Source organism: Ammospiza caudacuta, chromosome 7 (assembly GCF_027887145.1).
Source record: "Ammospiza caudacuta isolate bAmmCau1 chromosome 7, bAmmCau1.pri, whole genome shotgun sequence".
NCBI lineage: Eukaryota > Metazoa > Chordata > Aves > Passeriformes > Passerellidae > Ammospiza > Ammospiza caudacuta.
In genome coordinates, this window is record NC_080599.1 from 42,770,924 (window position 1) to 42,786,384 (window position 15,461).

At 44.8% G+C, this 15,461-nt stretch overlaps 1 protein-coding gene across 1 annotated transcript in view; it reads left to right on the top strand.

Annotated features, from left to right (window-relative positions):
• The first annotated feature begins 14,420 nt into the window (after positions 1 to 14,420).
• The window catches only part of ZFYVE9 (zinc finger FYVE-type containing 9), a 54,359-nt gene continuing 53,318 nt past the window's right edge, over positions 14,421 to 15,461 (top strand). The window contains exon 1 of the mRNA XM_058808171.1: positions 14,421 to 14,500. The gene's annotated coding sequence lies outside the window, so the exon portion shown is untranslated. The remainder of the gene's footprint in view (positions 14,501 to 15,461) is intronic.

Consider the following 15,461-nt stretch of genomic DNA (forward strand, 5'->3'; position numbering starts at 1 on the left):
TACTCAGAACAAGAATTCACTTGCATTGAATAAATATGGTGAGCAATTCTTTTTATTAGTTTCTCTGTTGAGACATTAATCTGCATTGAAATTTGTATGAGATGTGCCACAGTTCGATTTTTGCCCTTTTATCTTAACACTTAGATAAGCCAAGATAAGAGAGAGGTGATTAAATACTTGTCGCAAATTACTCCTGCCCCATGAAAAATTACTGCAGGAGGAATTACATGCATTGGCCTACTTGCACAATAAAAATAAGCTTTAACAGTTGTTCCTACCATATTTAAGTAATCCTGTTGCAAGTTTTATACTTGGAATGTCACTCTGGTTTGATAAAAGCAAAATAAGACAGATGTCAGAGATGCCAAAGAGCATTTTTCTTTTTCAGCCCTCACTCTCTCCCCCAAGAGTGCAGCTTCTTGATGTATGTGCTGTTATTTACTGTGCCCTGTTTAGTTCTGTATCATAGTCAAAATTGTTTGCAAGGTTTCTGGCACTTTGAAATGGGGTACCAGCCTTTTTTAGCAAACTCTAAGCATTCATCTGACTGACTGCTGAGGTACAAACATGAACAACACAGAGACCTCTCTCACTGAGATGTTGAGGAAATAGCTGGTCAGGCCTTCCCAAGAGTCTGACTCACAGCACTCCACAAAATCTCAATCATGTGATTTAGCAAGGCATAAATAAGCCCGAGGTGGTTTTTTATAGGCCTAATTACACCCAGTGAAGCCATGTCTTTTTGCTTGAGCAGGGGAGTTGCTACACTGCTGAGAAGGCAAAGCAGTGCCAGGAGAACAGGAAGGTTCCAGCAGAGCCATGGAGGTCATGGGACAAGCAGAGGAGTGTGTGTGCACTTCCATGGCATTGCTGGTGGGGTTTGCCTGTGACGGTAAGGCCGATTGATTCCCCGTTTGCCATCGCTGCTGACTCAATAAATGACATGATCCAGATGAGCATGTGTGTTTCAGATTTTTTTGTTGTTTGTTTGGCTCTTTTTCCACCCTTATATGGACTAGTGAATGAGGAATGAACCAGTGGGAAGTGGGAATGCCTGCCTAGAATGATTACTGCTAGTATTTAGTCAGGAGATCTTTACATAAAACCAGTGACACTATTGTTCCTTTCACTCAATATTTGTGACTTAATCTCTATAAGAAATCATGATGGTTTTGAGGGGACATTAAAGATCATTATCAGTTTCACCTCCCTTGCCACATCCCAGTCTCTACAGGATTTTAGACTTGTCCAGTCCATGTCTAACCCCACACCTGGCAAATGGGAATTTTAAGTATGTTTCCATGAACAAGGAGGCCAGCAGAGGCTGGTATGTGAAGCATTTGCTAAGCTTGTACAACTGCAACTGCAATGGGATATTTTCCACCATTAGGGGAAGGGGCTGGAGCCAATGCCATTCCAGCCACTGCTGGGCTCATGCTTGGACCCCAAGGATTGCCTGTCAAACACAGAACATGAGTGCTCAGGGGAGAACACAATGTTCCATTAATGTTGCATCACTGTGTTGTGTAATGGGCCTTGCTGGATACTAACTCCTTTGTTAGACTGTTCTCTGTAAAAACACTGAATAAAACATGTCCCTTTACCTTAAACCTCCATGGGGATTGTAAAATTAATGGCAGCAGCAGTTGTGGATGGCAGTAAAGTCCAGTTACAGGGCTCAGGGCTTCTTCCTTACAGAAACAGCAGCTATGTCCCAGCATGATGGCATGGATGACAGGATCCATCCCACACACACTGCCTTTGAAACAGACATTAAATTGTTGAATAATCACCATTCTGTGAAAGTTGCATTGAGGTGTATGTCATCTGGCAAAGCACTCATGTTTACTGGTCAGCTTTCATTTTTATGGCCTGTTAGATTAAATGGCATTTTTACCAAGCTCGAATATTTTCTCAATCAAAGTCTTTAGTAGTAGGGAGCACTTTGAAGTCAACTTAGAAAGCACATTCAGTTCTTTCTGGTATTTGAAGTTCTTTGCCTATTGCATAAATTACAGGCCTAATGCACTCCCCTTACTCCCACACATGAATATAATTCACCTAAATTATATTGAAATTCAGTCTGTCTTCCCCAAGCCTGAATTTGTTAATCACTTGGACACTGCCGCAGTCATGAAACCTTGAGCCTGCCACAATTCTGAATTATCAGATTTCTTGTAGCCTCTTACTTTTTATTCAAACACTGTCCTATAGCATCCACTTCCATGTTGCCATACTACATAAGGTCCTGGCTCAGTTTTGGCTTGGCTGCCTTATTCAGCCAAGAGACAGGATTGTAGTTATTATTTTTCAGATGCTCAGCTTCTTGCAAACTATAGGGGGAGATGTTTGCTCATCAGGTTTTTTTTTTCCCAGTGTGAAGCACTCATTTTCCTTGGAAGAAAAGAAAAATCCAGCCAGCAAACAATATTTTTCTGTCTGTCCAATGAAAGAACCCCCTTGTTGCCAAAGGGAGAATGAGGGAGAGGGACTGGTCTGTTTTTGTTTCAGTTTCAAGATGTTTGGCTTCTTTCTGCACATGGGTACTACTCTTATCCTTTGGTGCTTGGAACATGACCTTTCTATCCTGCTTTTCACTTTACCTTTTTTTTTTTTGTTTTGGTACAATTTATATAAAAATTTAATATAATTCATACAAAATAATTTGTTTAATAAAAATAGCTCTATAAAGAGAATAAGGGATTTGGTATCAGATAGAACAAATGGGTAAATAAATACCTTCATTTTCTAAGTTTATTGCAACATTATTCCCTTTACAGATAATTTTCTTTCATGTCATATGTGGTACTTGAGAATCAGTGAAGGTGACTTATTTTTAAAGGAAAAAACCCTTTTTTCTAAGCCTTTTGCTGCTTTACAGTTGCCTGTATTGCAGCAGCCTGGAGGAAAGTGCTGGTGCTGGAGCCAGGCCCTGTGTGTACCTGCACAGAGCACAGTCACTTCAGCCTCCTGTTTTATAACACTTCAAAATTATATCAATTTCAGAAAAATAGTTTTGATGTCATGTGAATGTGATCTTCAGAGAGTAAATTAAATGGGTTATAACTGTCTTCCCTAGTGAATTTATGGCATGGGGAATTTCAGGTCAGCTCAGTTGACTGCCTCATTTTTCAAAGTGTTTCACTATGGGTTCTACATTTTCAGTTAAGCTGTTGCTATTTAAAAAGATGACTTCCATGTCATTTGCAAAGCATGTAGAAGCTGGAGGCAATTCAGCATTTTGACACTCTTAATTAACTGATGGCCTGTCATGAAAGCAGGTTGTAATTAAATGATATAGTAATTTTGGCCGTGCTGCCTTCCAAACTATTTTTATATCTCAGCAGAATAATTCAGGTGGTGACATCATGTCAGTATATGTGCTTCTTCTTCCTCAGTGCCTGCTCAGGAATTGTTACTCATGGTTTGAAATAGCTTTAAGAAAATAAATTCCAACCAGTTCTTGGTGAAAAAGGAAATAGAAATTTTTAAAATTTGCTGCCATAGACTGTGGCCTGTTACCCTGTCAGGGTCTGTGAAGATGACTTGTAATATGTGACACCCTACATGTCCTGTAAAAGAGACTCACACATTCAGGGTTTCTAGGGCAATCCAGGTGGGTTCATGAAAAATGGTGGAAGAAAAAGGTAATTTTGATGGCTACAGAGCCTGAGCCTTGGGATACTGGTCATTATTTGAGTAAGATTGTATTTGGATTTGGGCCCACAGTACTTTTGACTAATGAAGATTATGCTGTCTTCAACTAGAGGGGTGGGTGTTGAAATGGGGGTGCTTTTACTGATTAAGCAAACAGTTTTATGTAGGTATTCCAGGATGGACTTGTCCCTAACACAGCCTGACAGTGTCACTGTTCAGAAATGAGTGGGATTTGTCAGGAGCCTGTAATATTCACTGCATTTTGAGCCAGGTTCTTTTGATGTCCATTTTCTGATGTGCTGCCCTGGGGAAATCTGCCATCTATTCATCTATTCAATCCTTTAATAACATCCCTTGTGCCAGGAACATCATAATGCTCAACGCCATGACTGAGACGTTACTATGAATATGCTGAAGATCCTTGCCTGGTGTACGATGAAACAATCTTTGGGGAATAACTGAAACAAAAGAGTGTGTAGGATATCCTTTAATTCAATGAGGAATGTGGGTGGAGAAGTAATTGAAATGAACAAGATGCTTTGGATTTTCGTAAATGCCTTAAATACTTCAGGGTGTGCTTAAAGCTTTGTGTGTGTGTGTGTGTGTGTGTGTGTGAGCCATTTCACTGCTCGAAGAACTGATGAAAGCAGGAGCCCATGTCAAGCAGCAGCCCATGTTTTTAACCATTCTTTACCTGCCCCCATCACACCTTTTCCCTGAGGTATGAGCACTGTGGCAGTTCTGATAGGGGAGAAATAACCCTATGAAGAATTCTAGGGCTGTGTGTGGCTGACTGACAGCCACCTGCTGCTGAAAGCTCCTGCAGTGGCTGCCTTCCCTCCCTGTGCCCTCAGCAGTGGCAGCTGGTTTTGGCCCTCCCCTACAGCAGTCACCAGTTGCCTCAGTCAAGTGTGGTTGAATTCGAGCTACATATTCCTGAGTTATTTCAGAAACAAAGATGAGCCTGCAATCTGCAGCACAGGTGTGGGAGCCTTTCTCCTTTGAGAGACAGCTTCAAATATTCTGTGCGCAAAGGATGGTGGTTTTGATGCCTGCTGCACCCATTGTCATTGAGGAGCAGTAGGGAGGAAAAGACCAAGATGCCAACAGCAGATAAGCCAACAAAGTGATAGGAAAGTGATGCCTGCCAGATTCTTTCAAGAATAAAATCCCTTTTGCTGGAGTTTGACTCAATCACACCTTGAATTATTTAATTACCAAAATTCATTAACCAGAGCTTGAGAGTCATGTATGTCCATGCATAGCAGCTATTCATCTATCTCCAGACCAACAAAGAAGGGAAATGCTTAAGATAACAATGAGCCAACGACATCTATCACTTCCTTTCAAGTAAGTTTCAGTTCCTCTCTAAAGAAAACTCAGCTCTTTCTTTGAATTTACAAAGACATAAAGAATAAACTCATATATACATATTAGATCAAACCTTTTACATAAGCATTGAAAAGGGAAAAAAAGAGTACTGTAGATGAAGGTTTATACTTTTGTTTACTTGCATCCTCAAAAAAAAAAGGCCCCTCAAACAACAAAACAAACCAGACTGGAAATACGTACCTGCATGGTCATAGACAAGTTGACAATGCTACACTTGGACTGAAAACTTTGTCTGAAACATATTTCCTACCTCATACAGAAACTGTGAGCTTCATGGATGATGTGTGTCCTCACTGCTCCTGCTGTCCCTCATCCTCTGCCTTCCTTTGCTCCAGCACTCACTGGGCTCCTTCTCTCTGCTTCCTTCTCTGACCAGGACCAGCAGCTTTCCCTCTCCTCCTGTGGATCTGGAGGAATTGGAGAGAGAAGTAATGAGAAAAAATGATATTACAGCATTCCCCTCAGGGCCCCAGTGCTGCACAGCCCTGTCTGTGAGGCAGAGATGGGCTGCATCCCTCTTTGCTGTGCTCTGGCAGCACAGGCTATACAAGGAGTCAGATGTAGCAATTTCTCACCTTCATCTGTTTGTCTTTTTTCCCACCTTGGACTTTGATTTCTCTTTGGGTGCCTTCCACACAACCACAGAACAGCAGAGCTTCTCTAACTCAGTGACAGCCCCCCCAGCTCTGCCCACAGCCCTCACCCTGTCAGTAGGGATAGCACTGAGGAATTAGAAACTGAAAATGACACCATATAAAGATGCAGGGAAACTTGAGATTTAAAGATAAATTGAAAACATCATAATCTTTATGGAAGAAGGAAAAGGAGGTACATAGCAGAAATAAACAGAATTGAGGGTTACACAGAGAACATTTTTTCCTATATGAGAAAATAAAAGGGTATTAAGTTAAATTGTACAGTAGAGCATTTACATCTGCTGGAAGAAAATACTTTTAAAGTGCCACAATTAGTGCCTGGAACTCACTGTTACAAGAAATCACAGACTAAAACAGGATTTAAAATGATTAGATGTTTTTCTTCATGTGTAAAATGTGTCTCTATATAAGTACAATGATGTACAGATTTATTTAATTTTTGTACTGAATCTGTAAAAAATTCTGACAGCTTTTTTGGTCCTAGGATATAGTTATGCTGGAAGAAATGAAAGAAAAGACATCAAAAGGTATCACTTCAAAATTCATAATAGTGAATTATTTAATAATACTGATGTTGATGTGATTTTTCAATTTGCAACAGTTTTATTTTCCACTGTCTGTAATTAAAATCAAGTCAAGTTTGAATTGTAGTGTTTCAATTTCTCTAAAATTCTTTCATCCTTAGAATTTTCCTCGCATCTGAAGCACTGACATTCAAGGGAGTGGGTTCTGTTCACAAAAACAGTCATTCAAAAATCCTCCAAAGAACATCCTCTGCGCTGCTGTTTGCTGGTGGAATTCCTCTCTGCCAGTGTCTGGTGAGGTTTGCTCCCAGCCAACAGCCTTGCTTCTAGGAGTGAGTGCCCCAAGCATGTTCACTGAAGCCCACACAAATGCCTGAGATGTTATTTGTGAGCTTCTAAGCTCAGTTGTAGGGCCTTTTTTTGGTCTAGGTTGGAGAGTCTCAGTTTAAAAATCACCTGTTCTTCACCACCTGTGCTTCCTATTGGCCGTGAAGTGTAGAAATGTTGGTGGTGCATATGGAAAAGTGTGTAGGGCTGTCAACAACTCTGAAACTCCTTTATAGAAGTTGTGAGACACTTTCTTTATAGAGTTGTGCTGGGCTCTCCATCCTCACCAATATATCACACTTGAGGCAGGTTTTTTTAGACCAAACTGGCATGAATTATGACTTTTATCCAAACATTGAGAATCTCAGTTCTCCTAGCATCCACCATCCTCTGGCACAGCTCCAACAATATTCCTGGAGTACTATCAGCCTTAGAAGAGTTTTATATGACTGAGGAAATTAAATAATTGCACATCCCAGGGACACCCTAATATACAGGGGACAAGTTGTAAAATCAGGAGTTCTACAATTCCAGGCCAAACCCTTAAATGCATTTTTTGAGTGATAATGAGCAGGTTTTTAATCCTCTCAGGGTGACTAGCAGGTTTCAACTATTTGTAAATTACTTGCAAATCTTCAGATGGAAAATACATATCTGTCACCATTTTAGGGAGATGAATTTCTGTATATGGAGTCAATGTCTCAAACTCCTATTCATTTTTGTCTCTGAACCAGAAAGCAGATATTTAGGTGCTTATTTCATATCTTCCAAATGATGGCTTTTCAGGTAATCATCATAATAACCTTTCCCAAATGAGACTCTCAAAGTGGTTTCACAGACTTTCCTAAGGACTTATGGAAAACTTACTCATGCTGTAGATATAACTACTTTTACTGCACACAAAGAGGGGATCATGGGGGTTAAATGTCACTCAGCAAGGCAGCAAAGAGTTGAACAAGAACCTGTTTCTCCTGATTCCACATCCTGGCAGGCTTTTTGTTACTGAGCACAGACATGTTCATCTGGAATAGCCTCACAAATACATGAGCCCCATGAGTATTCACTAAAGCCACTTCCAGCTTCTGGCCAGATCAGGAATGTAATCAAAAAGGTACTTAAGCATTGCCAGGGCTTCTAAATATGGATGAATAACAAAATAAACAATAAGAATTAAATGATCCAGTTGTTTATTGGAACTACTAAATCCTGTAATTTGACTTCTTGCTTAGCAGAGGCTTTCAAATTACCTGAGTATCACATCTCACACTCAAATACTGAGTCCAAATAACAACCCTTGAAAAGTTGTCCTGTGAATATGACTGAGTTTGCACGTGGATTTGTGTCTTCACCCTCTCATCTCTTCCTTGCACTTCCTCAGCCCTGCCATGAGCAGGATGACCCTGCTGCCACAATGACTTCAGCTCCCTCCACATTCTCTGCAAGGCCAGGGCACTGACTGACACACTGGGTATGGACCAGCAGAGCTGGACTTGCTTTGCTCAGCCCCTCTGTCTCTGGCCATGGATTGACACAAAAAATTCTAAGAACTAAATTTCCTTTGAGACTTACCACTTTTTCAGCTGTGGCAGAAATTGGCCAAGAGATCCTAAAGATAAAAGAAAGAGAAAAGGGGAGAGAAAGACAATTTAATTGAATAAGTACTATTTCCTTATGAAGTTTGGTGTAATAATCTACAATGGGTGCCAGAGGAAGAGGAAGAGAAAAAATTGAGATGTCCTTGAAGTCCAAAGCCCTTGCTCAGGCTCCCATAGAGGTTTGAAACAGATATGGACATAGATCTCTTGGACCCTCTAGGTCAGTGCCTGAAGTATGGACAGAAAAGCAATGGATGTTCAAGATCTAGCCAGCATAGACAGTAAAGAAGTTTTACCCCTTTCAAATGCATAATGAGTTTACTGTTGGAAAGGATTACCACACAATTTTTTTTTTAAACTTCTCAGGATACATGGCACATTTAAAATTGAAACTGGACAAAATAAGAGAGGTACTGAGCATGGAATGACTCGAAACTGACTCACACAATGAGATGATGACCTAGCAGGCCTCTTTCCTTCCAAGAGATTAAGTCCTATCTGGTGGAAAATGCATCATAGATTAATTAAGTGCCCATGTATTAGTGGCTTTATCGTATGACTCACTAATACTGAGTTAACCTTAATATAGGATTCTGAGAATCTTAAGCCAAGGATTTTATTGATTCACATTGTTCTGGTGCAGGTAGTACTTGAGTTTAATGGATGAAGACTGCACAGAATTTAGAAAAATCAAAGATTCAAGGCTGATGAGGTAATCAAACCATATTAAGACCGACACCACCGGAGCTGGGCGAGGCCCTCAGCCACTAGAGGGCAAAGCCACAGCACTGCAGCGCCGTCTGCTCGCCCCTTTCCAAGGGTGTTATCAGCGAGGGCGTTTATTTTACAACAAAAACTGGTTAAATGATCACTAAGCCCTTCACTAGGAACGGCATTAGTAATGAATACTTAGAGTATTGTTTCTGTCAAAGTGCGGCATGCAAGCAGTTATTAGCAACTGTGCAGAAAAAAGCCAACATTTTCTTCCGTGGAACTGTGAATAAAAGCTTCAGTCACACAAGAGGTTTGGACTCTCAGGCTCACAGCACAGGCCTTTCCTCCTCGAGATCTTGCATATCAGGAGAAGGCTGAGCAGTTGTATCAGGAACTACTTTGGGAAAGTAATGAAAATTTTGCTGCAAAGTTTTTTAGTTTTTTGATGGTACCAGATCAGACCAGGAGACTCCTGAATGCTTCAGTGAGAGATTTTGGAGACATCCAGAGCCTTGTGTACAAAACCCAAGTCAGCCTCTGACCTTCTAATATTGAGAATTCTTGCTCTCTCCACTGGTTCTTGCCCTCTCCTGTGCAATGCACGTTATCAAGCATCTGTTCTCTGCTCACACTAAATTTCCCACTGCACTTTTCAGAGATCAGGCGTGGGTCAGCTTTGGGGTGGACCTGAGAGACTGCTTTGCACAAGAGCAATGTGCTGTCTGTGACAGTGGCCAGAAGCAGATGCCAGAGGAAGAGTTTAGTAGCAGGATAATCACACAGTCACACTTGTCAGGAGTGTCCTCCCAGCTTCCAGCAAGGCATGTCTCAGGCTTCCTGAGTGAGAAAAGTTATCTTGGTATGCAATATGCTTCAAAGGCTTTGCCTTCTGTGAAGGAGTCCACCCATCCCTTGAACCATCGCAAACACTGCCATCCCCACGGCTGCTCCCATCATGTGCTGAGCAGCACATGAGCTGTGTCAGATGATGCTGAAAGGGATGACAGGTTGTTACTTCTTAGTGCCCCAGGAAATCAGCTTCTGCATAGACAAGCAGCCAGAATGCACAGCTACAGACACAGAGTTCTATTTCCCAGGGAGCAGACTTACAGGACTGAACTCCTGCTTCTGTCGAAATTAAGTTTTTACGACCGCCTGATTTTGACATTCCCAGTGCTGGGAAATCCAGCTTGTCCTGTCCTAAACTGTCCTGTGATTAATTACCTTCCCTGGTAAGAGACCTCAGAGGAAGATGAATACATCTGCATACACTCACTGACTCTTGAAGGTCCTTAAAACCTGTGATTGAGTCACCCCTTCACCTTCTTTCTTGACACTGAAATAGATTGAACCTTTTCACTCTCAGTCTAAATCATTCTTATTGATCTTCTCTGAGCCATCTCTTTTTCAGCTTCTATTAAGGAATTAAGGAATTTGGGTATCAGACTTCAGGAGCAGTGGGATTAGTACCAGAAAAACAGAGACCTTTCTATATTCTCCTGTTTATAAATCCAAGGATTGCATTATCCTCTTGGCTACAGCACCACACCACCTGCTTATTTTCTCCTGATTATATGTGATGATTCTTGAGGTTTTGGAGCATTAACTTGTAAAAGCACAAATTCTCTCATCCTATAATCACCCCCTCTATTCCTTGATGCATGCTTTTACATTTGGCTGTACAGAAATGCACATTTATTTTTATCAAGCTGTCTCAGCTACTTTGCAGCATGACTTGTTATTTATTAATCCCTATTGCTTACATCACTTGCAAACTCTTTAAGTGATGATTTTATGTTCTTCTTAAAACCATTAATATCAATACAATGCAGTGTAGAACTAATTGCCACAGGATGCAGAAACACATTCTTTGATGATGACTTTTTATTTTCCCACTTTGTAACTGTCAGTTAGCTAGAGTCTCAACAGTTTAATAAGTGCTGTGATGAGTCAGTATCATTTTGGCTTCTTAATTAAAATGCTGCAAGTCACCAGAACAAATATTTTGCAGGCCTACTTACCTTCATCAACCAAACTTGTAATGCCATTTAAAAAATCAAATTATTTTCACAAGATTTATTTTCCATATTAATTTGCAGTTATTGTGTTTCCATTCTTTAATTCTTTTTCAATCAAGTAATCTAGATAATGTCCCATTTTATTACCCAGAATTCTTGTCAGTCTGGCAGGTTGTAATTACCTTGGTCACCCTGTTTACCCTTTTAAAATATGGGTACAATATTTCATCCAGTCCTCTGGAACTTTAACAGTGTTCCAAGATTTATTGAAAATCAACATTAATGGTCTAAAGATACTCTGTGCCAGTGCTTTTAACACTTTTGAATGCAAGTTACCTGGATCTGCTGATAGCCAACTTCATTAGCTTCTGTTTAACATCCTCCTCAGTGCTTGTTGTAATGGAATGTATTTCATCATCATCATCATCATCATCATCATCATCATCATCATCTATTTGTGTATCATATGGCTCTTCCCCAAAAACAGACCAGGAATAATTATTGAGTTCTGCTTTCCTACACTGTTGTTAACCATTCCACTAATTCTACCTAGAAACAGAATGAAGACATTATGAAATTTCATTTTCTCCAGGTTTCTGCAAGTTTCACCACGTAGCTAAAAAATCCTCTTATTTGTCTTTAACTCTGTTGCTCAAAGATTACTCTGGCATCATTTTAAATCCCTTGCAACTCCTAGATCCCAGCATGTTACACACATCTTTGTATGGACCCTGTAACTCTGTGCTGCTCCCTGCAACCAGGGCACCTCAGAGGTTCCTTTCACCTTTCTAACTATGGTCCTCTTTCCCCTTTTCCCATCCCCTGCCTTTTGCAAATTGGAGTATCCTCTTCTCTCTGCTCTCCTTTATGCCTTTTTCTTGGTAGCTTCTCATAAAGAACTGGGAAAAATACTTGGGAAAAGAGGTGGTAAGCTCAATAGCAAGCTGTCATGTGGGGTAACATCAGGCACCATTTCTTATGACAACACTGTAAAGGGTCATGGACATGGAAGAGCTGCAGATTCATTTGGGAGTTTGTAATTTGGACTCTTGTGCCAAGTGAAAGGTCATGGTCCATGGTCTTGCAGCCTTGCTGTGGCTTGGGATCAAAATTATTGGTTTGGTTTGTACACAGTGTTTCTCACTATCAATATTGAAATGTTTCTTCTTCTAGCAGAGGGAGCACATTGAGAAGACAGGATGGGCAATCTCCCTGCTCTAAGCTCAGGTGTCTGGCACCACAAGTGCCTGGAGCAGCTCCCTGGAGCTTGTGGAGTTTGCTGCTCCTCCAGATACATCTTCATTAGGAGCAAGTCACAAGGCATCCAAGATACCCAGGAGGAACAGGGAATGACACCATGTCCCATCACCTTAACTCATAGAGATGATTCCCATTGCTCCTAACTCATGTTTTGCATGCCTTCATGTTTTGCCTTCTTGCAAAACAACCCTTCAGGAAAAACCTCTCCATGTTTGGTGAGAAGACATCCCAATGAATGGCTGTATCCAGAGGAAAAAAAGTAGAACAAAATTATGGTAGTGATATTCACAGATGGCAAAGCTATGTACTGCCTTGCATTTGGCCAGAGGTTACGGAGGTTACACGACTCACTCTTTAATTAATTTCCCTTTTTTTTTTGTTAGGCATATTGTGTGTTTATCAGTCTGAGGTGTTTCATGAGAACCATTTTGAAGACAGTAATTGTGTATTGCACCAATCTGAACCCCTCAACTGTGCTTCACAAGCATGACAACACTAATTGCTAAAGAGATAGCAAATTGGGGTTAACCAGGAATGCTTTATGGGAGTAAATAAATTCCATCACCATTAACATGCTACTCCCAGCAATGATGGATGAGCATTTTTTATCTCCTCAGCTATTTGCCCATGGATTGATGATTCAGTTGATTGGGAGTATCTAATATTTTTCGCTTGAAAAGCACATAGTTCCACCAGAATCAATGAATAAACATTAAGTGCTTCCCTTTCATTTCAAGCGGGATGGGCTGATGCTCTTGGAGCAAGGAGGCCTAGATTTTATCACCGGGGCTCATTACACCGCATTCACTGATATATGCGGCAAGTTAATGGAGAAGCCCAACCTGCCGGAAAGGGATGGCCTGTAAGTGTGAAGGCCTGGGAAGAGGGAATGGCCGTGCAGCTGCATTAGCAGCCACCACACTCACCTTTCCCTCCTGCCTAGGCTGACATGGCCCTGCTGCAGCTGGGAGATCACAGACCTGCACCAAGCTGAGGGGACAGCGACTCCTTCCCATTCCCCTGGCACCAAGCGAGCCTTTCCTGAGGGGGAACCGAGGTGAGGGGTTCCTGAGGCAAGAGGTTCCTGAGGCGAGGGATGGGGTGTTCCTAAGGCGAGGGCTTCCTGAGGAGAGCGATGAGGGGCTCCTGAGGCAAGAGGTTCCCGAGGTGAGGAGTGAGGGGCTCCTGACGCGTGGGATGGGGGGTTCGTGAGGCGCTGGGCGCTCGCTCGCCCGGGTGAGGCTGCCGGCGGCGGTGAGGGCGCGGTGTGCCGGTTCGCAGCCCGGCACCGGCCGTCCCCCGCCCAGCCCGCGCCCGGCGGACCGCGGCACACGCGGGGAGTGACAGTTCCTGGAGTTCCCGAGCGCCCGCAGCCAGGTGAAGAGTCCCGCTCCCGGCATGGGCGGCCGCCTCTTCTTGGAGAGAGAACGGGTGAGACTCCGGGCGCGGTGTCACGGCTTGGCGTGCCCTGCCGGCTCGCCATCGCGGCTTCTGTGGGGAACGAGCGTGGTCGTTTGTTGTTATTTGGTATGTGTGGGGTTGGTTTTTTTTGTTTGTTTGGTTTTTCCCCTCTCTTTTTCTTTTTGTGTGTTGCGTTTCTCTTTTTTTTCTTTCTTTTTTTATTTTTAATTTCTGGAAGCCTCTTTGCTGAGGACTGAACGTGTCTGCCGGGGGATGGCTCCAGGCCTCGCACCTCTCGGTGCGGCCGAGGGCGTCCCGCAGGATGGTGTCCCTTTCCGATTGTGGAGACGCTCAACACGAAATGGCGAGATAACACACGTTCGGCTCCCAGCCGCGTGTCCGACCAGGTTTTGTGGAGTGGTCACACTACGCACACTGCAGCCGGTGCCCGGAGGCGCGTCCCTCGGCCGCGGGGCACCGGCAGCGCCCGGTGGCGGCGGTGGGTGCCCGGTGCCGCCCCCGCCTCTGTGTGTATGTATGTGTGTGTGTGGCTGCGGGGGCCGCGGGCTCGGCGGGTCCCCGCGGGGACAGAGCGGGCGGCTGCTTCCGCTGTCCGGCCGCTGCGGGGGTGCCGGTGCGGACCCCGGGGCCCGGTGCGGGGGTGCCGGTGCGGACCCCGGGGCCCGGTGCGGGGGTGCCGGCGCGGACCCCGCGGCGCGGGGCGGGGGCGCGGCAGCTCCGCGCCGCCTCCCCGGCGGTGCCGCAGTGCCGTGCGCTGCCGCCGGGGCCGGGCAGGGGGCGCTGCTGCCGGGCGCTGCGGCGGCCTTGGCCGCGGAGGCAGCGAGCGAGCGAGCGCGGCTGGCGGCGGCGAGGGCGCGCCGGCCCCCAGCGCTCCCGGGGCGGACCCGGGAGATCCTCTCGCCATGCAGACCCGGCGGCGCCTGCTGCCTCCCGAGGTGAGTGAGCGGTGTGCGGCACGCAGCCCGCGGGCCCGGGAGGCCGGGGTACCCCGCTCCCCAGGCCCCTGCCGCCCGCAGCGAGGCCCCGCGGGCGGGCGGGCGGGGAGGGCTCCGGCGCCTCGGTGGAGCCGCCGTATCGCCGACAGCGCCCTGGGCCTGCCGGCTCCGGGCGCCCCCGAGCCCCGCCACCCTTGTCCTCGGCACGCCACCAAGGGGAAGGCAGCGATCGCCCCCCAGCCCTCCCCGGCGGCCGCCCTGGTCCTTGAGCTCCCTCCCCGCCGTTCCCCCTCCGTCCCCGGGCGGCCGGAGGTGACCCGCTCGCCCGGGGCACCTTTCTCCCGATGCCGGGGATGGGGAAGGAGCTGCTGCTCCCCCCGGGACGCCCCGGGAGCCGCGCGGGGCAGGGCGAGGCTGTGCCCGGGCAGCCGCGGCTGCCGGGCCGGGCAGGGGAGGGAGGATCCCTGTTTGCATCTCGTGCCCTTTTTATGGCCTGATCTCCGCTCTCTCCCCGGGCAGGGAATGTTACTTGCTCATCGCGATGTGTAACAAGTCACTCCTGCAATGGTGGTAGTGGTGGAGGGGGATGGGGAGAGCGGGCGGGATGCGTTTTATAACATCTCTAATTACGTGAAATTGTGGTCATGTCTCACTCTAAGAATAACTGGCACTGTTGACATGTCAGACTTTTTGCAGAGGTAGGCTAGTTTCTTGCTCATATTTAGCTTATGGCTAAATAGGTGCCTGTGGCAGAATGTGGCTCGAGAAATGTTTTTATCTTCTTAACCAGACAGAGAAACAAGTAGCAGATGGAAATTGATAGACTTTATGTTTTCGTGTTAACGATCTTCTTTATTTATAGACAGGATATTCCTTATTATTTTATGAAAGAGGTTTTTCAGAGAGTGTCATTTTTACACATATTTTCATTCAGTTCAGGTATTAAAAGTTAACTGAATTC